We start from the raw sequence: 23,168 nt of genomic DNA on the forward strand, positions 1-23,168 counted from the left end.
TCTGTTTGACATGCAGAAAGCTCCAGATTCAATCTTTGGCATTTCCAGTGAGAGGATCTCAGACAGGAGGGCCTGGGATAAGGACCCTGGAGAGCTGACATGAATCACAGTAGAAGGACCACTGATATAAAGCAGCTTGTTATAGTCTCAGCACCCTTCAAAGCAATACAGTTACTGGTTGCAGTGGGACACTTGGTGGGAGTCATGCTTGGCAGGTTACTATAGCAACCACACAAGTCACAATGGGGGAGGAAGAGCATAGGGAAGGAGCGCTAAAACAACAACAACAACAACAAAACCCTGAGTATAAAGAGGAAAACAAATGATGGTAATCTTAAACATCAAAAAAGACAATGAAAACAGATTCTATACCTAGCATTAATTTTTATCTCAAACTCGGTTTGGGAATTGAACATGTATGATTACTGATGCTTAAAAGAAACCATTGGAAACAACATGGTTTGAGACAAAGACAGATGCAGGAATTCCTCTTATAGCTGTAGAATTTTTGCTCCACTTTCAGACACGAGTGATTAACCAGTCACATGGAATGATGTGCTTTATGGTTCCCTATAATTGTTCTCCTCACAGTACAATATAAAACTGTTTGCTTTTCTTATTGCCCCTTATACCCACATTCAGTATGAAAATGGAGAAGGTCTGATCTGGAATTTGCACTTCTGGGCATTGCATCTTTACTTCAGTATGATTTCTGCTGCCCTATTCTGGTTAAGCTCTCCTAACTTTTCTTTCTTTCTTTCTTTCTTTCTTTCTTTCTTTCTTTCTTTCTTTCTTTCTTTCTTTCTTTCTTTCTTTCTTTCTTTCTTTCTTTCTTTCTTTCTTTCTTTCTTAAATTTATTGACCACCACTCCCAGGCCCAACTCGTTCATGGCGGTTCACAACAAGGTCAAATAAAAGAACAATAACAACAATAAAATCCCATCTCTTGCAGTCTAGTCCCATCTGATTCCCTCCCACTGACCAACCTACACCCATTACACAACGCATACCATACTTGGAGAGGACATCTCCTGCCCCAGATGGTCAGGCATCTCAAAAGCCTCTGAGGAAGGGACCCAATCTTCCATGACCTGGCCTCAACCAAATGCCTGGTGGAAGAGCTCCGTCTTGCAGACCCTGAGGAACTGTGATAGCTATGTCAAAGCTCTCAGCTCTTCTGAAAGCTCATTCTACCAGGCCAGGGCTAGGGCCGAAAATACCCTGGCCCTGGTCAAGGCTAGGCATACCTCCTGTGGGCAGATTCAAACTCTGGTATACAAATGGCAACAAATGCAGCTGCCTCCGCACCAGCTGGTTATGGGCCCTCCAAGATGGCCTAGTGAGGACCCTAGCGGCTGCATTTTGTACCAACTGCAATTTCCAAGTCAGGGAGCAAGTTACAGAAATCTAGCCTAGAAGTGATGGTTTCATTGATCACTTTCATCAACAGGGAGGCTTCAAAGATCACTCCCAAGTTACTGGCAGTAGGTACAGCCACAAGCTGCACCCCATCTGGGAAGGGGAGACACACTTCCTCATCCTGCTGCCTTTTGCCCAGCGACAGGACCTCCATCTTGGAGGGGTTGAGTTTCAGCTGACTCTGCTTGCATCCCAAGAATCACTTGCTCTGTCCTGCAACCTAGTGCCTCCACTTTCTCCTCATAATTATGACCCTCAGGTATAAGTAGTAATGGGGATTAGAGTTCAAATTGGGATAGAATTGGGATACAAATTCTACCAGTTTGACAAGCTTACCCTATTATGCATCATGTCGGAGCTTAAACAGTTCTGCAGGGCCTGCAAAAAGGAGCTCTTCTGCCAGGCATTTGGTTGAGACCAGGCATAACCAACAGTGACTGAAGGGCCCCTGCTCCCCCCTCCCTCCCAGAACTCCACCAGAGCACTCTGTACCTGTTGCGCTGTTGCAACTGTTACAGCAATTGTTATTAATATTATTATTCTTCATTAATATTATTGTATGGTTATTAATATAGATTATTTCATGTATTGTCCATATGTTCTATGTAAACTGCCCTGAGCCTCCGGGGAGGGTGGTAAATATAATGAATGAATGAATGAATGAATGAATGAATGAATGAATGAATGAATGAATGAATGAATGAATGAATGAATGAATGAATGAATGAATGAATGAATGAATGTCCAGACTTCTTTTGTTCTGATTGGATTCTTGCATCTCCTAGAACATTTGAACTTCAGTAAAATAAATACCAGACCAATATCCCCTGGCTAGTGCAATCTCAACAGATTTTGCAACCTAAGCAGGGTTGACCCTGGTTAGTATTTGGAAGAAAGATCACCAAGAAATAGCAGGCAATGACAAACCATCTCTGAACATCTGCCTTGAAAACCTCAAGGGATCATCATAACTCAGTTGTGACTTTCAGCAAAATAAATAAAGCCAAGTGTTTCTTCGACTATGGAATAAGCACTGCAGGTGTTGAGAATGTATTCAGGAGCTCAGTACTGAAGCTATGTTGCCTCCTGATGCTAAACTGCTTAGAGACACGTGGGTATTATTTGTACCATTTGCTGAATAACCTCAAACAGCATTACCCCCTCTTAAATCCATAGAAGTCAATGGGCTAATGGGCTTAGAAAGCTGTTTGAGACGGCACGGTTGATTTGCAATCCCTCCCCAAAGTCAGCAGAATAAGCCATAGTCCTGCCCACTGAAACAGTCCAATTACAGAGCTCCATACAAACCTTTTCCCTCCATGCTGAATAAAGATCTCTCTGTAATTCTGTGTACTGTGTATTCTGGCTCCAGAGCTGAGCCTTTCCACTTGGCTGCTCTCATTAACAGGCCTGACATGACTAATGTGACTAAACATGATCTCATTCGCTGGTTGGCAGATAAACTTATTAAACACTGGCAAGGGCTGCGTTTCAAGAATAGGGTCATCATCGCTCTGCCTAGGAAGGATGACTTATTCAGAGGAAGACTTGTTCAGCACCCCCTCTCCCAGGTGGCTGTTGTGGCCCCATACAACGCATCACATTTTTAAAAAAGTAAATATGCATCACAGATTTTGCTGGGCCACCATCAGGAGTGTGAACAAGGCTGGGACAAAACCTGAAGCATGTACCATCCCTGCCCCTGTAGCCTAGTTTCTCTGAGCACTGGGAAGCAGTAGCGGACATTTTAATAAGAATCCTCTTCTTCCTTTAAAAAAATGAATGGGGTTAATACCCAGTCCGAATGCAGGAAGGGAACTGAGTCAAGGGGAGGCATTAACCTCTGTTAATTTCTAATCTCCCATTGAGAGAAGAATAAGGAGTCCTCTTTGAGCAGATGAGATGTGGGCCTTTAAGAGGCTTGGCATTTCTCCTGTAGCTTGTCATTCTAAAAGCAAGGAATGGAAGAATGTCCCTCCTGGTACGTCAATGAATGAAGCATCTGGTGAGGCACCAGAATCCCATGCCAGGCTGTAGTTGTGCCCTTCTACTAAGGACTGATATGCTTTCCACTTTGAATTTTTTTTGGCCTTAGGCCCTTGACCTTTCACTGAAAGACAGATGCTTCTGTATATTTGTCATGCCTTATTATGAGTATTACACACAGGCAAATGATTCCTGGGTATTATATGCTTTCATGCCCTTCTCCCTTTCATCTTTGCCTATAAAAATCCCCATCTCACTTTTATGAATGTCCCCCCCCCACCTTCACTCACTCACTCACACACACACACACTTTCTCTACTCAGGTTGCCAATTCATTTTGACTGGCCCTGCTCCTGTGCTTTTAATAGCAGCAATGCCCAGAAAGTCATGCAGTAGTTCAGAGTGTTGGGGTAGGGGATGGGAGAATCCCCACTCAGATCCCCACTCAAACATGAAACTCATTGGATGATGTGGACCATTAACTTTCATGCTCTCTCATCTCCATCAATCTCTGTCGTAAAGATAAAATGAAGGCTGTGAGAACCTGGAGATCCTCAGAAGAAATGAAAAAAATAAACTTTGGACGTTCAAAAAAAATCTCATAGTAGCTGTTAAATACTTGCTCCTATCAAAATGTTTGGAATTGCCCTCTCCCTGAGTGCAAAAGAAACATTCCTAAATCCAATGAAGCTGTACATTACATATTTGGGTGATATTTGGCATCTGAAAGGGGAGGATTACAGGAATTCAGAGCCTTCCTCTGTAGATTACATGCATGTTGACTACTGATCTTTTGGACTTACATGTTTAGAAAGACTGTTTGAAGGAAGATCTCACAGCCTATTGAATTTGAAGCTGTTCCAGGCATTCAGGGTTTTCTTTCCCCTGCAGCATAATTCTCCAAGGTAAACGAGCTAAAATATTTTGCTGGAGGGGATACTTTACTTTCAAGACTCACTCCTTTGCATAAGAAATATACTAAGGGAGTAGGAAGGAGGGAATCAGACAATGCAAAAAGAAAAATCAAAGATCATGAACAATATTGTTTTGGGGGGTTGACAATTCTATGACTTCTTTAAAGACAGGAATTTGTGCTCAGTATTAAAGTATCCGCACAATTTTAATATTCATTTCCTCCACCCCCTTTGGGGTCATATCCATGTAAGAAAATGCCCTTTGCTACTTATCTCCTCAGACATCTGCTACAGACGAGTCATCTGTTAATTATCTTGACAGACATGCATATAAGCTTTCTTTTTATAAGCCCTAATTCAGAAAAGTCTGTTTGTAGAAAGAAAGCAAGAAATGCTCCCACTGATATCGTTCATAATTCTGCACGCATGCTTTTTGCAAACCGTTATAGAAGTTCTCAGTCTCTGTTCATCATACATATACTGAATATTGTTGCAGAGACCCCGCAGCCTTTGAGTAATGTGCTTGCTCATAACCCTGAAACCAGGATGGATCTCAACATTTTTAATATCTTTCTCAGTTTGGTGTTGCGTACAGGACTGTGGGGCAGGTAATACTATCTCCAATTTCCCAGACCGTATCACTTCCTCCCATTTCATTATCTTTCCTAGTCCCTGTTAGTATCTCTTTTTGCCCTTAGCTCTGATATTGAAAAATAAGCAAATTGATGCTATTATTCAAGGGATTCTTGCCAGGAGGTAAAAACAAATAAATAGAATCAGGAGAAATTTGCTCTGAGAACACTACATACATATTCTCTGGACTGGAGATAGTATATAGCTTTACACGTATTGAAATTGTTAAAAAAAAAAAAAAACAGCAACCCACTAGGAAAATGTGCCTAAAGCTATTATCGTATCTATCGACTCTGTGGGATTTAACGGACGTGGCTCCTTTTCCCAAGTGGCAGGAAAATGACCTCTATGAGGCAAAGTTCAAAGTGAGCAAAAGCTTCAAGACCGACATTAGAGACCTGTCAGTTGCTTGCTAGGATAAAAGTGCAAAATTATATGTGACGCACCGTTCAGTCACATCAAATAGCAAAGAAATGTTTACTGAATGAACTACACAGTTGCTAATTACACTTTCCCCTTAAGTATGCACATTATCATTGGCAACCAATACCAAGAGATTCTGGATAGGGAAAGCTTCTAATAAGTATGCAACAATTACATCGGGCATGTTTTTGCAACTTAATTTCTTATGGTCCTCGGTTATACTGCAGAAATATATTTGGCTTGTCATCCTGTATGCTGTGTTTACCTGTTGACCTCCCATGCAAAATCCATTACAAGTTTCATTTACATTAATGTAAAAACTGCAACCACTTTTCCTTCAAAGGATAAACAGTGGGGAATCTCTCTTGTGCCACGTAGAACACATAAAAGCTTTCAGTCATTTACAGGGCAGTCCTGTACTTCAGAACCCATTGACTTCAACGGGTGTAATGCTTCTCAGGACTGCACTGTAAGTGACCTTATAGTGACCCTTGCAGGGAGATTGGTCTAATAACCATGGAGACATTCTGATGAAAAAATAAATGTCTGTGGTGTCTTTCAAAAAAAAAAAAAAGGAAGGGGGAGATGAATCCCACCACATTTTCCACTGATAAAAATGGAAGGAAAAATCCTCTTGGACCATCAAAATACTACGCTGCAGATCATGGAGCCAAAAGCCTTGTGGGGGCGGAGTTCTGGTAAAACAGGGAATAGAGTGAGATTGAGTGGAAAAGCTGGTTAGATCCATCCCCGTGTATTAGTCTTTGGAAGACTCCAGTTAGGAAAGAAAATACATATCTGATCCTTGTATGCCCCTTTTGATAAGATTCAAAGTGCCGTAATTACTAGCCTAAAGTCAAGCAATGGATTTTTCCCTCTGAGAAGCCTATAGTGCCAATATCACAAACAGATTTTGAACAAGCATACAGACACCCTTGTTTTAAAACTAGTTTGCAATAAAACACAGCCGTCTTAAGGAAAATAGTCTTAAGGTCACCTTGGGCCTGCAGATGAACTCATTGAGCAGTTCATTGAATCCCAGGCTATGCATTCAATGGCTCTTCTACCCACACATTTCTATTCATCTGTTTATTTAGGGAACTGCTAGGCCACCTCTCCCACTTGCAACAATACTATAAGTCCATCAATCATCAATATTTTTAAAGTTACTTTTTAAAAGCCATGGCCACAAAACATGAATTAGGGAGCTTTAAATATTCATATAACTTTAAAACTTTTCTGGCAATATAAAAGTTAACAGTTTTCAATATAGCTAAAAGGACATCTTTGATCTGCTCCTGCGGAGCGGATTAAATAAAAGAGTAAGGGCTGTTGGGGAGGAGTTAGGGCGGGCTCTGTCCGGGATAAAAACTCGGCTCCTGATTTGCTCCTCCGAGTGGCACTCCAGTGGCATGCCGCCGATCCCCACCTCGCCTTCTCGCCACCGCTGCTGCAGCCAGGACTCGCAGGCCGCCGCCCACCCGCTCCACAGCCAACGCCCCGCGGACGCCTTGCCACGCAGCCCCAACATGGCAGCCGACAGAAGCCCGCCGCGGACGCGCACACACTGCAACTTAAAGTGCTGCCCTCGCCAGCCGTGCCTCCCCGCTTGCGCCGCCGATCCCAACCTCACCTTCTCGCCGCTGCCCTGCGCCACGCCTCACCCATGGTGAGTCTCCCCCAGGAAAGGCCGCCCCAAGACCTACACCTGCCAGCCCCGCCAGCTCTGCCAGTCTGCCCAGCCGCCCGCCTCCACTCACTCCCACAGCTCATGCCCGCTGTATTTATACCACAGCGGGCTTAATTTCTAGTGTGATTATAATGGTTGTAGGTATTTTATATCCTGGTGGGGCTGAATTGCATAGCTGTAAAATTTCACTATCTAGAATGAAGCTTGAGACTTTCCATCCATGAATAATTCTTTGGTCCAATCCGCTTCTGTTTGGCATGGCTTCCTATCCAATAGAGGACAGTTAAGCTTGATGCAGGTTGAGGAATACAAAAGGCAACACAAAAATAAGGGAGAGGGAGGCGGGTGTGAGGGCAGGATGAGACAGGTGACTTTAGCGTGTTTGAGTCTCCATACCTTCCCTTTGCTTGTTGACTGCTGGTTGCTCTCTGGTAACTAAAACTAAATAGGTTGGTATATCCCCTTTATATGATTCCTCAACTTGCACTTTGAAATGGAGGATGTAACAAGCAGACACTGGATGTGGGCGACGTCATGTGGAATGGCCAGAATATAACAATTAGGTAAGCATTTCACTATATTTATCACATGCGGAAATACCCAAAGCTTAGGAATGAGCATGTTTTGGCTGACAAACTAAAGTTCATCATGAATTTTAGCCACTTCATGGTTCAGAATTAAAAAAACAAACTAAATAAAAAGACAAAGTAAATACAGAGAACCCAGGAAGAATTCATAAGCTTACAATAAATTATCCTTAAGAGCAGTCCTGGTGCAATTTCATGACACCGTGCAAACATTTGGACACACTTTCTATTATTTCCGTGTTGGTATTATCCAAAAGGAAGGAAATCATGAGATGTCCCAACTTATTTATCAAAATGGGGCTCAAATACTTTATACAAAGATTTGCATTAAAAAGACAGTTAAAAAGGACATGCAGGATACTTTCCATATTGCTTGTTGGACAATATCTAACAGAATGTGACATTTTTTTGAATCTTCCTATAATAATTACTGAGGGTAGGATGTTACATCTAGCCATAGAGAAAGCTCCCCATTGGTTTGATGTTAGAAGGTGGTGCAAATAAAGGGCTATCTGGCCTATATTTTGTTGGTACTCAATCTTTTTATTCTTTAATAAATATTTATATTGTAATTATATTGAATTTTCATCATTACACATATTCAGATTCATGTTTGGTTGCCATATTTCTGGATGTAACTCTCCTGTTCTGGTCCATCCAGTTTCATGCAAGTAGAAAAATATATATATATTGGGATATTTAAAATTGTTGTTTGCCAAACAGGCATGATAAGGTGATTGGCAGCTCAAGAAAGAAAAGCTAAGAGGTTGCATTTGATGTCCCCAAAAGGCAAACAGTCACACCCTCCATCAGAAAGCTTAGGAGTTGCAGTTATATTTATTTATTATAAGTTGCACCCCATCCAGGAAGGGGAGGCGTGCTTCCGGGTCCTGTTCACTTCTGCCCAGCCACAGGACCTCTGTTTTGGAGGGGCTGAGATTCAGATGACTCTGCCTGAGCCATCCAGCCATTGCTTCCAAACAACTGGCAAATGTATCTGGGGGGGGGGGAATTCAGCCATCTATCCAGTAGATAGAGCTGGGTGTCATCCGCATACTCCAGCTCATAACTCCAGACCACCTGGGCCACCGAGTGCATATAGATGTTAAACAGTGTGGGGGAGAGTATTGCCCCTTGTGGTACCCCACAGGGGAGTACAAAGGGGGCTGACAACTCTTCCCCCACTGAAACCCTCTGTGACCGGTTCATAAGAAAGCAGGGTAGCCACTTTAAGGTTGTCCTTACCCAGGAATGCAAGATGCGATATTGGGCGGTAGCTGGCGGAGTCCCACAGGCCCAGCAATGGTTCTTATTTGCATCAAGAAAGACACAATAGCATTACAGATGTAATATATATAAGGTAAAATGTGCTGTGGAGTCACAATTGACTAGTGGCAACCCTATGAAGTTCCATCTCATGGTGTTCTCAGTGCAAGAGATCAGCAAAGGTGGTTGGACATAGCTTTCGTCTGCAAAGCAACACATGTCTTTCTTGGTGGTCTCCCATCCAACTACCAACCCTGCTTAGCTTCCAAGCTCTGATGAAACTGGGCTAGCCTGGGCTGTTATACACAATACATATAGAATCCCTAATATAAATTAGAGTACAACCCTAAGCAGAGTTACACTCACCTACATATAGGTACAGGTGGATAGCTGTGTCGGTCTGAAGCAAAAGAATAAGGTTTGAGTCCAGTGGTATCTTTAAGACCAAGACAGTTTATGTATAAGCAGGAATGCTTATGCACAGAATTAAACTTTGTTGGTCTTAAAGAAGCCCCTGGAGTCATATTTTGTTTCATCTCTGTTGAAACCAGTGGTTTTAGAAAGGTGTAACTCTGTTTAGGATTGCACTATTAGTTTGTCCACATAAATATTTGAAAATAAGACCCACTGAACACAGTAGGGCTTACTTCGGAGTAAGCATCTGAGGTTTGCTCTGTTATAGCACAATGCTAAGCAGAGGTACACTGATCTAAATTCACTAAAGTCAGTCAGCTTAGAAGGATATAACCTTATTCAGGATTGCATGGTCAATTCCTTAATGATTTAAGCTCAGCCCCATACCCCCAAACAACATATCATGACAACATGCCCATGCCAAGCTTTGCAGGTCCTGAGAAATTGTTTGTTTTGTCCTTGTGCTGTAAAACATCTTTCTCTTGGCAAGTACTTAAGCCTATAAGAGCTGCCAAGTTCAAGTCACTGTGGCTGACGCTATAAGTCTTCCTACAGTCCTCTGGGCCACTCTGTAACAAGAGCTACCATTTTGCTGTCACTGTCGCTTCCTCTATTCAGTCTCTAAAGCTCTGTTTGTTGTTTCATTCGGTTCTATGTCTCCCTTAGGAACTTCTTCATTTTAATATAAATAGAGCGCTTTATCATGCAGTGGCAAAGCATCATGGAAGACACAACTCTCAATATTACTGGAGATGATGCATACAGATGAATTTGGCAGCAGGTTGCAAACAAAGGAGCATAATGAAAGGGAATTCTTCTCTGGTGATAGAGAGACAGATATGACTAGATATGATATATGGTTATAAGACACTAAATATAGCTATATTTTATATTAATAGATATTTTACACTTCATATTTATCATTCAGGAAAAGTTTATACAATAAAAAGAAGGGGATATAAAATGTCCCTTGTCACAACAACTTTGTTTTTATCATTTATAAAGATCAGAGATGTGGCATATTTAGTGAAGCTTCTTCTGACAAAGGCCTTCAACGCACAAAAGCCACTGGGGCACGAGACTTTCCCCCAGTATCTAAGCTAGCCATGTGCTGGGAGTTTTCAACAAGGGTTATTTGCAAACAAATGGGCACTCATTAATGAGGCTTCTGAAAATGTAATTATCTGGTTCATTGTATGCATTTGTCCAGCTTGTAAGGCTCCCCAATGGGAAGAAAAGTGAGATCAAAAATCTTAATTAATTCCTATTCCATCACCTCTTCCTCCTCTTTTTTTGCATCTCATTGAAATTGTTTCTTGCCAATGTTTTATGGGCTTTTCTTCCAAATCATATCTTCTACACACACATACCCCTAATGTTCTTAGATGTGTGTATTTGGGAAAGATTATAGATGATTTATAAAAGGATGTATCAAACAGCCAATGTAAAAGAGTTGGCTTTTATACCCTGCTTTTCACAGGAGTCTCAAAGTGGCTTACAATCCCCTTTCCTTCCTCTCCCAACAACAGACACTTTTGTGAGGTAGGTGAGGCTGAGAGAGCCCCTGACAGGACTGCTCAATCAGAACAGCACCATTGGGGCTGTGAGGAGCCTAAGATTACCCAGCTGGCTACATGTGGAGAAGCAGGGAATCAAACTTGATTTGCCAGATTAGAGGCCATCACTCTTACCTACTACACCATGCTGATGCTATGGAGTAGGTGAAACACAGATGGATCCAAACTACAATTGCCAAGGGTCAGCTCAACAGTATACAAGAGTCCAGTGCAATTAATCCATGCACCAATCTTACAAGTCAAAAAGGACTTCTCCGAAAACAGGTTTAGTCTCTCACACACTTTTTTAAGGAGCTTGTACAGGTCAAGATGATCTGATCACTGGTAACCTTCTTAACCTGGCCTTATTGCTCTCTAGGGCAGTACTTGGCATTCCAAATCCATTGTCAAGGCAAGAAAAGCAGAATTGCCTACTTGATCTATACATGTTCATTTATTTCCATGACCCAAACAGTAGCTTACGCTGTGGCTGCAAAAGCAACAACATGTACTTGTTGATGAGGATCTTTCCCTGCTTGCTAAAAGACCCCTTATTACAGCTAGGGATTGATAATGGAAAACTGGCCCAGGCTAACTGATCACTCATAGGAAATAGAGTAGATGGAATCCTGCTCTGGAAAACTATGCAAACTCCATTTAAAGTGCAGTTTACTAGAGGGAAGTGCCATCACAGAGGCAGCTATGACAATGACAGTGGTAGAACTGGCATATCCCCAACCACTTCTCACACAGCCACATCAGGCCTCACCTTATTATAGAATCATAGAGTTGGAAAGGGCCATATAGGCCATCTAGTCCAACCCCCTTTTCAATGCAGTTTCAGCCTAAAGCATCCAGGATAAGTATCTGTCCAGCCACTGCTTATAGACTGCCAGTAATTGGGAGCTCACCACCCCCTTAGGCAACCTACTCCACTTATGAACTCTGACTGTGAATTTATTCCCCCTTGATATCTGTGAATTTATTCCCCCTTGATAGTACCATTCTACACATAGTTTAAAGTCAAGGGAGGAAGGGAGTCTGTGCAGCCATGGCAGACCCTCCCAGACACTGGTCTAACATGACACAACGTTTTATGCTTTCTGCACCCCCCCAACCAGCCCCCAAACTGGATCCCATGTGAATCTGGGCTCTATGCAAAGGCTCTTTCAGGCCCAGGCACTAAAGTCAAAGTTGTAGTCCTACCTAGTTTCAGTGAGTTGCCTCTGGTCTTGGGAAGATTGTGAGCTGCCCATCAACATATCCCCCAGCCATGGCACAACCAGCCTGAGGAAGACAGCATACTGTTTGGGCAAGATGTGCCCAGTCTGGTTCTGGTGATGGAGCCTCAATAGACGGCTCCTGGAAATCTTGGTGAATGATTGTCTGGGGGCTACTACAGTGAAGGGCGTCTGACTTCTGTGCTCTTCCTCAGGCAGCATTCTTAGTGGCAACCAATGCAGAAAATAGTATTGTTAAAGTAGAAAACAATATTATAAGTTGAGCAGTGTCTGATATTATAAGAAAACTTAATAGTATGAATTAAACAAAGAAAGGATGTTGCCTACTCCTATCCAAGGAAGAGATAAATATAAAAATGGCACAACTGGTTAAAACAAATGCAAACAAATTTGTGCTAATTTAACGGCGCAGGATAAAATTACACTCAGCATTCACAGCTCGAAGACTGTGTGCGTACTGAAATGTTCCAAATATTTGGAAAATGCCAAGATCCAGTTACAAATTCTAAAGTAGAAAACATGAGACCATGAAATTCAGTCATTAGAATGCAGAACATTTGTACATTGTGAATACCACAAGACTTCTTATTGCAGGAATAGAATTGCCAAGTGGCTATGCGCCGAGTTTTATGTAGCTTTAATCTTTATGTTTATTTATTTAATGATTTGTAGTCTATCATCCGTACATTCAGGGTGACTAACAACATTTACAATAAAAGAATTTAAAGCCCATTAAAATACTAATACAATTTATTCACCAATAAAAAACAGAAAAGGGAATTAGAACTCAACAGTAATCAAACTTCCCCAGGAATTAAAATCTCATTTTCCCAAATGCTGCTGGATAAATAAATCTCACAATGCCTCCGAGAATAGATCAACTTCTGTCTTTCTCCAGGCAAACACAAAGAATCCCCTCACTGAACACTCACTGAAATAATTTTATTTGTATAACCCAACACACTACTAACATCTGTAGCTTAAGGGTTGTTTCTTAGACAAGATTTTAATTGTATGCTTTTAAAATATTAGGATCATGTGGAAGAAAAGGTGAGGAAGGGTCATATATAATGGCATGTTTCGAGCCACACAGTTCATCTGATGGCATTTCTGTTTTATTTATTTACTACACTTTTATCCCATCTTCACTCCTTGGAGCTCAGCGTGATGGATAATCAGTCTCTTTTTGTCCTCCCTTGAAAAGGTTAGACCGACAGAAAAAATTTGTTTTCAAAATGGGTGCTTGCTAGCTACCTGTGTTGGTCTTGTCATAAAAATTATGAAAGATGCGTTTGTGTGCAGCAGGAAACATTTGGAGGGAAATACTTCTGTGTTCATCCTCATAAACAAACAAACATGTTTAACAGATTAGGTTTTACAGACAACTTACTTCCATAAAATTTTAGATAAAAGTTGGCATAATTTCAAAAGCATATTATATCAGCTTGTACAGTGTGAGCCTCTCCTTTCCTCATCTCCCTTGGAATTCCATCTATGGCAATGACAGTAGCTTCACCAAATTAAGATTCACCCCCCACCCCCACCACCATTCCTTCCTTCCTGCTATCTAGAAAAACCAAGGACACAGTGATGCATGAAGGAAGCTCGTTTGGGGTGGTATGATGCAGAGATGCTACCAACAGGGAGGGGCTGACCTCAAGGGCACCAGGAGCTCACAGTGCCAGGTGGCCTGAAGGGGACCAAAGGAGGTGTTCACCCTCTGCAGTACTTCAGGAGGCACATTCCTTGTATGGGATCCTGGCAGCAAGGGAACCGGAATTTCCAGTGGGGAAATTGGGGGAATTCCCGAAGGGCTGCCAAGATTAAAAGGGAGGTGTGGTCGGCTGACCATGGCAGTGGGTCTCCTCCCATGCCATGCCACCACTCAAGGTTATGTGTACTAATAAATGCTGTGTCCATGTTAAGCCAAGCTAAGTGTTCCTATCCTTCTTGGTGCCGGGGGTGCCCACCTACCAGTCAACTTCCCCTGTTTCTTTGGCTGCTTAGAATGCAAATTTTTATCCAACTGAATGTAACACTTCACATCTCTGAAACAGTGAATTCACTATGACTCATGCTGTAGTAAATTAGGCAATCCTTAAACTTTCTTAAGGGCCAGCAATCAATAACAAAATTAACGCATTAAGTACCACTAGACTCTGTTGTTTTCGCTTCACCAAATTATAGAGTATGCACCATAATTACTTTATCAGTGTGAACAGTGAAATTATATATTCTCAATTATGCTTATTACTGAAGTGTAATTACTGGCCTATTCCAAATAAGTTACATTTTACATTTCATTAAAAGCAGAGTGATAGGATTCCAGAAAGTATTGTGGCAGACATTTATGTTTGACTCTAAAGGAAAAAAAGGAATGTCAGAATATATAAAATCATTGACTATCTAAGGCAGTTGGAACTTTGATGGGGGGACCCTGGATTTTGTACTTGAACGAAGTCCCAGACCTATTTTTGAATAGTTTTTTTTATCTTCTTTCCCAATCTGATGAAATGTTAGGTATAGCAAAGCCCTCTGAAAACAGTAGAGTTCAGGTGTGCCCAATGAGATGCAATAGGCATAATTCTCAGCATGGGAGTAAAGAACAAAGCAGGTTGTAATAGATGTGCATGCTAAGAAAAGGTTAGTTTCTTGGGCAACAGTTCAGTAGCTTAGCCTTCCAATTGCTTTGTCCTCTGAGGTTTTTCCTTCACCTGCATGGAAACATCATCACCACACAGCTGTTAACTACAGTACTCTGGTGCCTTGGGTTATTTCTGTGGTCAGCTTGAGTTGACATCTGACATGGGTGGGTACAACTATTCTCACTGGAGTCTCATCCTGAACATTCATCTCGCCTTGGTGTTTTAATCTACTGAAAAGTATTTATAACTAATCAACAACATGAAATATGTTATAATAATAGTGTGTTGAATATCATTAGTGAGTTTTTCTTTATTTCAAACCAGCCTGACATTGGCCCAATAGGGGACTGATTTCATGAAGGGTGTTATTTGATTTTCACGTAGAACACACTGCAAGAAAATGGAGGCCAACTGTTAGGCAGAACATGGCAGCCTCTGCTAAAGGAAGCAAAACTATCACCACAACCAGAAGATTAATAATAATAGGACTCAGACCATTGGTGTTTAATAAGCAGGAAGATTAAACGAGCCACTATGGTGGCCAATGAGCCAGTACTTCACTGATATAAGAAAAAGAAAAAAAAAACACCCAATATTAGTATCCTGCCAGATTCTGTAAGTTTGTACCCATAATTTGCCTAATAGTTCTAACTTGGCTCCAGTAGTGAAAGAACTACATCACTTCACAGGAAAAGGGAAGCAAGGGCAGAAAGCTGTCAAAGAAAGAGACCCATTTGATGTAAAAAGTAAAATACTCCAGTGAAGACTGATGTGCTTGAACTATACCAATTCCATGCCAGAAAATAAATTGGTGTCCCATGGCAGTGATCTTCAGGAGCTACCTTTAGCTCCTTTGGCACCTTTGGATTGTGGAAAATCTTACAATTTCCCATAGATATGAGATGACTGTTTTATTTTTGAAGGGGCTGCTTATTTACAGGCTGCATGTTTCCTGCTTCTATTTGTACACATATTGAAGGGAACAGCAGGATAGTAAGGCAAGGGAGACTTTATTTTTTATCATAAATAGGTTCAGGCTGGTTCTTCCTTTTCCTGTCACATGGCTGTGATGTTATGTGGCTTCTTGCCATACACTTGTAACTCACTGGATTTCATGCTGTTGCCTGTGGGTAAAGATTGGCCCCAAGTCTAGAAAACCTGAAGACCACTGTACCAGGGAGTATTATGTAACTTGAGCAACCATTATTCCACTGCTTGGTGCTTCTTGGGTTGGGGAGAGGAACAATATTTTCCCCTCTGTGATCAATGGGTTTCAGAAGGTTGCTATGGATTCTCATGCAATTGCTACGCTGTCCACACGCTGGGTGGGGTGGGGGGTTCTTAGGTTTGCGTTCAACTGGAATAAATATAATCACATAAAGTGTATATGGTTCCTTAAGTACGGCAAGAACTTTTGCTCCTAGATGAGTGGTGAAGGCATCTGAGTAATAAGTCTGCCATTTCTTCCCCATGTGTCTTTCTAAGAAAGAACCATAAACATAAGAAGACAAAAATAGGGTATGAGAGAATACAATGAGGGATGTTGCAAATTTTGTGGCAAGCATATTCAAGAAGCAAACATTCTGTATTCAGTAGCCCTTCTCACTCATTAGCCAGTCTTACAGTTGGTTTACTTTTCTGCAAGCCACCAAAATGCCATCTTAAACAGCTTTGCAGTGGGTGTGGTATTTCAGTTAATTTTCTTTCAGCCCTGCAAAGCTATTTTTGCATCTGTGCACTAGGTAGAATTGATTGACATGGACTCCCATAAGGCTGTGTGAAATGAGCATATGCAAAATAACCTCAATGATAATATGGACTGACACGAACACCAAACAGTAAGCCTTTTTTTTTTTCCAAGTACAGCTTTGATTTAAGATTATTGACTGACTAATTTGCTCCCTATTTATGAGTATGATTGGCTGCTGAATGGCAGGTAGCAACAACTGGTTTGTGAGGGTGAAAACCAGGACCCCTATAGGGTCATGTGGCAACAGCTTCACTGCATTGTACTCTACCGTGTTATTTGAACACATGAAAATTAGCTTCACCATTGGCTAACAAACATGAGCTGAACTGGCAGGGAATTAAGCATCTCCAGATTCAGTTCCCATGCATGGGAATCCCTGGTGCATGTGTTATATGGAGCCTATTGGCTGTCCTATAATGCTTCACACTTGATTGTGTGTCTTCTTAGTTCTTTCTTGTGTGTAGGAAGGTATGGAGGGATGAGTGATAGAAAAACAGGACAACAGGGCTGTTCTACATAATATTTAACCAATTTAAATATGGTGTCTCTACAAGGTACTAAATGCTGGACATATTCAGAAGAGTTATATACCCTTCCCTATCATTTCATTGCAATTATTGAATACACTGGAACCCAGAATAGTGTCTACTAACAAAGAAACATGTAGGGACGTTTCAACCAGTTGGTGCACTTGGGACAGGGGAAGAGTCAGTCAGCAGGGAGGGAAGGTCAATAATCTGAAATTACAGCTATTTGAAACATTGGAAATGATTGGGGTTTTAAACATAAACATTTGATGGTCTTACTAAATAAGCCTGCTATTGGATTTAATGAACATGTAGCTGAGTAAGGACTAAACAAAATCCAGGATTTGGTCACAGGTCAAAAATCCTAGCTTACCACCTCCATTTTCAAATCTATAAATGAATCTTTTTCCTCCTAGGGAAAAATATCCCTATTGGCTGTCTTATAGCCCAGGAAGAATAGTAACTTGATCATTCCAAAGGTACATGAAACCCTTTCCTAAGGTATGAAAGTATGAAGAAAGGCAAAACTTCCAACTTCTTCCATCCAATGCAAACGATGAAGCACTTAAAAGGGGGCTAATTAGCTATTTGCTGTACTTGACAGAGAAAAGATGTATGCAAGCACAGGGGAAAGACTGCAAATAGAGATATCCATGATTATGTTATTGTCCAACATTTTAATTAATTTCTTACGCTATCTGTGTATAATTTGAAGGGTTTTTTGAAAAGATGTAATAATAACAGGACCATAGTGTTACTTTAACTAATCACTCTCACTGCAGGGTGCTGGAAAAATATGCCGTACTCTTTAGATATTCTCAAACCATCTAAGGAGAATTACTTTTGCTTCTCCTGGCCTTAATTTCTTCTCTATTTGCAGAGCTGTACTGAAAAAGATGTGTGACTTGACTCTACTAATGTGCTGCCCAGAAGGGCCACCATTTTGGAATCCACATAGTTAAGATTGGAAGAGAAGACACCTCAAATACCTGCTCTTCAGAAAAGCAATGTACATTGTCAGCCTAATAGAGTTACATACTTCTAAATCCACTGACTTCCAGGGGCTTAAACTTGGGTTGGCTCTGTCATACATGCCCTTATTTTCTATAAATCGGGGGCAGATGCTGCAAAAATCAAGGCATGCCACCAGCTGCATCAAATGGCAGTCTGCTGTTAGGGTGTACTTCTTCAAACTGCAGAGGCAAGACCAAATGCCCCCCTTCCACACAAAGAACTCTTTAATCCACTCAAGGATAGGCTTTTTTACACAAGGACTTAGTACCACAGACCTTGATGAGGTCTCATGTTAAATAAAACAGTCCTTCACTTAAATTAGGGAAATGTATTTGAAGATTCAATGCATTGTGCCAGTATTCTGAAACGGAGCCTATGGCTATAGTCCTATGTGCTCTTACTGGCTCCTGAACACAATTTATTTATTATTTAGAACAGGAGTAGTCAAACTGCAGCCCTTCAGATGTCCATGGACTACAATTCCCAGGAGCCCCTGCCAGCGAATGCTGATTTAGAAGATTCATAGTCTCTTGAACATGACATCTCAGGCCAAGGTATAGCATTATAAACAAAACCAATTAAAAACAGTAATAATACAGTGAAATCTGCTAGAACTAACAATAAATATCCTGCACTGTGTTGTTGCTTATTGATTCCCCATAAAAAGGAGGATGTAGGAGACCCCAAACTGGTAGGGGAAACCCTTATGATGTTCTGATCTTCTGGGTGGACTGGACCCAATCATATGCCTGGCAAAAAATCTCTGTCTTGCAGATCCTGTGGAACTTTACTAGCTTCATAATGGTTCTGATGTTGTCCAGGAGTTCATTCAACCAGGGTCTGAGAAGGCCCTGGCCCTGGTTGAGGCTTGTTACATTTCTTTTGGGCCAGGTACAACCAGTTGGTTAGCTATAGCTGACCGCAACTATCTCCACGGGAAATATTCGGGCAAGCAATCTCTTATATGGGTCTTTCTGAGTAAACACATATAGGCCTATGAAAGTCCTGAAGACTAGAAACGCAGTTCTCAGCAAATTAACTCCTCTCTAACCCCACCAACGTCAGTGGATGCAAAACAGCATAATAACACAATAATATCATAGAAATTCTTCCTATTATTACTGGGTATCTGCTGAATAGGAAAAATGGCAAAAAAAACAACCTCAGCAGTAGGCAAATATCAAACCCTCATGGACCTCCAACTTTGCCTTTCAAACCTTTAGCTCCAAAGTACTCTCACCAGACCTAAGAATAGACAGAAAAAAAGTCACATGGTTTTGCAGATGTTTGTCAGGGATATGCAGCAGAAGGAGCACTCTGATAGTACATCCAAATTAAGGTTCTTCATGTTTGATACCAGCCTACTGTCTCCTGCCTTATCATTATTAACTTGTATCTGGTTATAAAGGAATGAGATGCCAGGAAAGTAAGATCGTCATCATTCAGGAACACCTTAAATATATTTCCAAAGCAAGATAAGTAATTGCTATGTTTTTCCAGCCATAGATTACCAAGCTGTGGCCAGAGGCACATGCTCATATGTTAAAACCATTATCAGTTCCACCATGGTCTCTTAAAATCTCCCATAATGTAGCAAGTGTATTAGAGCAGGGTTAGTCAACCTGTGGTCCTCCAGATGCCCATGGACTACAATTCCCATGAGCATTTGCTGGCAGGGGCTCATGGGAATTGCAGTCCATGTACATCTGGAGGACCACAGGTTGACTACCCCTGTATTAGAGAATGCACCAGGACAAATAGGTCATTGATCTTCCCCAGTATGACAGGAGTTCAGTAATCCAACAAAATACAAACATATATTTCATGTTCTCATTGGAAGAAGTCTATATAATCAAATATGTGAATTTACACCTAGGCGTATTAGTCTATGAAGCTGTAGGAATTTCCTTGGGAGTAAACCCTGTTTAACCCCTCAGGGCATACATCTTAGTAAAATATGATGAAAATACACTTGTGAGTCAGCCCCCCAAAAGTATGTTGCTGGGACACACTAGAAGTCCTTCTCTGCATTAACTAGGTTGGATGTTTTGGTCGCAGACTATAACTTATTGATATCTGATGGCTTGGCGACAGCCTCATTGTCAAGAGACTTTTGTTATAGACTCAGCCTGTGACTTTAAAACTTCAGGAAGGGAAAAAAATTACGGCCAGGCAAGTAGCAGCAGGGCATAGCCTAAGGCACAATCTGCCAATAACAAAGTCCCAGGGAAATCTGATTTGTGGCTTCTGCTCGCCTGCTCCTAAGAGCCTTCACTATTGACTAATTTTGGTTCATCTGGATGTAGATCTATCTTGGCTAACAAGAAAGCACTCGAGGTCTTCATTTAGCCATTGAGCTAGGTCTCCTGGGACGTGTGTGCAGCTGTCTTTACCGTCTTCCCAATCGACACATCAAAAGCTGCAGAATATATTTTCATTTTCAAAAATGCAAACGGCAAGCAAGATAAACTTGCCAAACTAGCCTTGAAAAGAAGTGAATCATTACAGCTCCAGACCAGATGCAAAAGATAAATCAGCTGTGACTATAAGGATATCAATTTATAGCATGGACATCTGGATTTTTTTAAAACTAAGAATTAACATATTTTGTACTGAGAAAAGGACTGCAGGTACTTGCACTCTTTTGTGAAATATAACTTTTTCTTTCATTTTAAAGTCAATACACTTTATAACATTAGTCATATATAACTCCCATATATGCCTTCCTTTTAACTATGGTGTCATTCTCATTCACGAGGCACATGAATGGGCATATGACATGAGATCTCCTTGTGGAAGCCTATGATACAATATTATGTCACATATTCCTTCTCCCTCAGGCCACGCACCTTCTCTACCATCATGCAAATAAAACGACCAAGCGTTGTAATGTATGAACCAGAGCTAAAAAGCCTGATGTTATGCTATTTGGAGGCTTTTAACTAGTGTGAATTCAGATATGAGAACAAAGTTTGAGTCCAGGGGCACCTTTAAGACCAACAAAATAAGAAGCATCTGAAAAAGTGTGTTACACACAAAAGTTTATAACTGGGTAAAACTTTGTTCTGCTGCTTCAGACCAACATGGCTACCCACCTGAAATTGTAGCTATTATTAAAAATCAACACAGAGCTGAACTGGGTTTTGATTAGTTGAACAATCAATATTATCTGAACTACTTTTTATTTTCTTAATCAAAGGTCTCAGGCTTAAACCTGTTTCTACTGGGGCCCAACGTATGCTGAGAACATTGTTACCTATGGAAGATTGTTACTTCTAATTAACACTGTAGAGACTATATGAATACATCAAATAAATTATCAGTGAGCTGAGAATTTCAGGGTGTTTGTTTGTTATATCAAACCACAAAAATGAGGTTGCAGGACCTGATATCAGGTTCAGCCAAGCTGTTTATAAATCCATTGATTTCAACAGACTAGACACAATTCCTTTATTATGGATCAAGGTCATAGTCTTTTCACTTTTTATACCTAGATTTGGTAAACAATTTCTACTTGAGTAAGTGAATGCATATCTGAACAGATGTGTCATGGCTAGATGCACATTTGGTACAGCCTGGGAAGCATACACTCATCTGGAGCTCCTAGTTGTACATTACTAAAGACGGATTATTTTTGAAATATCTCTGCAGAAAAAGTTAAATTATTGTCCTTTGATTCCATATATCTTATATTAGTGTCCTTTTTATATGGTAGTTTTGTGTGTGTGTGTGTGTGTGTGTGTAACTAACATTCTAGTGGGTTTTGTCATCAGCATTTATATTAGTGCTTCTATTCTTTTATGGGCTTGACAGAGTTATTTCTTGAGATAGCTGTTTCCCATGTAGAACTCAAGAATCCCTTCTTCTCAACTGGATTCCAGAACCATTTATTTCCAAAGAGAAGCAACAGGTATTATTTAGGCAATGATCATGCCACAAGTGACCATTCCTAATCTTCCTTCCATCTCTGAACTCAAGATAACACTCACTGATTTTTCAAGAGGCTTCTCATTCAGACACCTACGTACAAAAAAAGTACGTGCTTAGCTGTACTATTGTTCCTGAAAGTGAATGGAGGTCCCCAATTTTAACCCCCCCCCCCACACACACACACAAGAACCTGACTTTTTCCACCAATGAAAAAGATTGCATTATCTCCCCCCCCCTAAAATCCCTAAATTGCTGTTATCTTTTCTTCCTAAAATTAAGGTTCCTCTAATAGTTTCAAGAAGAAAACTCACACTGGAAAGGAAAATAATGCTAGGAAACAGAAGGCAGCAGGAAAAGATAAAAACATGACATAACTCAGTAATGGAAGCTATAGCCCTCAGTTTGTAAAACTTGAGAATGGCTGTTACTGATTGGACATTTTAGAGGTCATTGATTCATAGGTCACCACAAATTGGAAGTGACTTGATGGTGCATAACACACACTGTATTTCCAATGAGATATGAGAACCAGGAACATTGTTTGGTACATTAACATATTCCAGAGTTGATGAAATCTGAAAACATTACCTTACATAGCCTTTCTGGGAATAAAAGTAACTTAAAGCAGAATCCATTAATCAAAATTGCCCTGCTGTTCTGTGGTAGGGCACTTACCTCCCACTTCTTTGGTTAGAGACATTAAAGGTCATTGATTCAACTTTAGTCTCCTCCATGTGTCTGACATATTGCTAGAGTTTCCAAGTCAGCCTGCTGCATAAAGATTCCTTTGAGGACTGCACCCAAAATCACACAGGTTATTGTACGACTGATTATAATTTACTGCAGTAAAGCTTGGGTGATACATCACAGTCATTATGAAGATTTCCATTTCATGTGGGAAACGGTACAGTGATCTCTGGGAACATGCAAGTTACGTCAATTAACTCTGAATTCCATGTAATTATTTCCCTTTCTCCTTTACCAGTACACACTAAATTTCTGATTTCATTGAGCTCCACAAATCCAATGATAATTTTGTTCTGTAGCGTGTAGAGATTTCTCCATCATCTTTTCCCTTGAAGGCAAAGTGGTAAGTAGCAGCAAAAGAGTATTCGGCTGCCTTGTTTGGGGAAGGAGCCCTGTCTTACACTATGCTAACATTATAGCCAGATT

General features: G+C 40.9%; 1 protein-coding gene across 3 annotated transcripts in view; it reads right to left on the reverse strand.

Moving 5' to 3' along the window:
* The window catches only part of LOC143819214 (uncharacterized), a 184,512-nt gene that overhangs the window by 12,494 nt on the left and 148,850 nt on the right, over window positions 1-23,168 (reverse strand). The gene's annotated exons all lie outside the window — the stretch shown is intronic.

Source organism: Paroedura picta, chromosome 10 (assembly GCF_049243985.1).
Source record: "Paroedura picta isolate Pp20150507F chromosome 10, Ppicta_v3.0, whole genome shotgun sequence".
Classification (NCBI taxonomy): Eukaryota; Metazoa; Chordata; class Lepidosauria; order Squamata; family Gekkonidae; genus Paroedura; species Paroedura picta.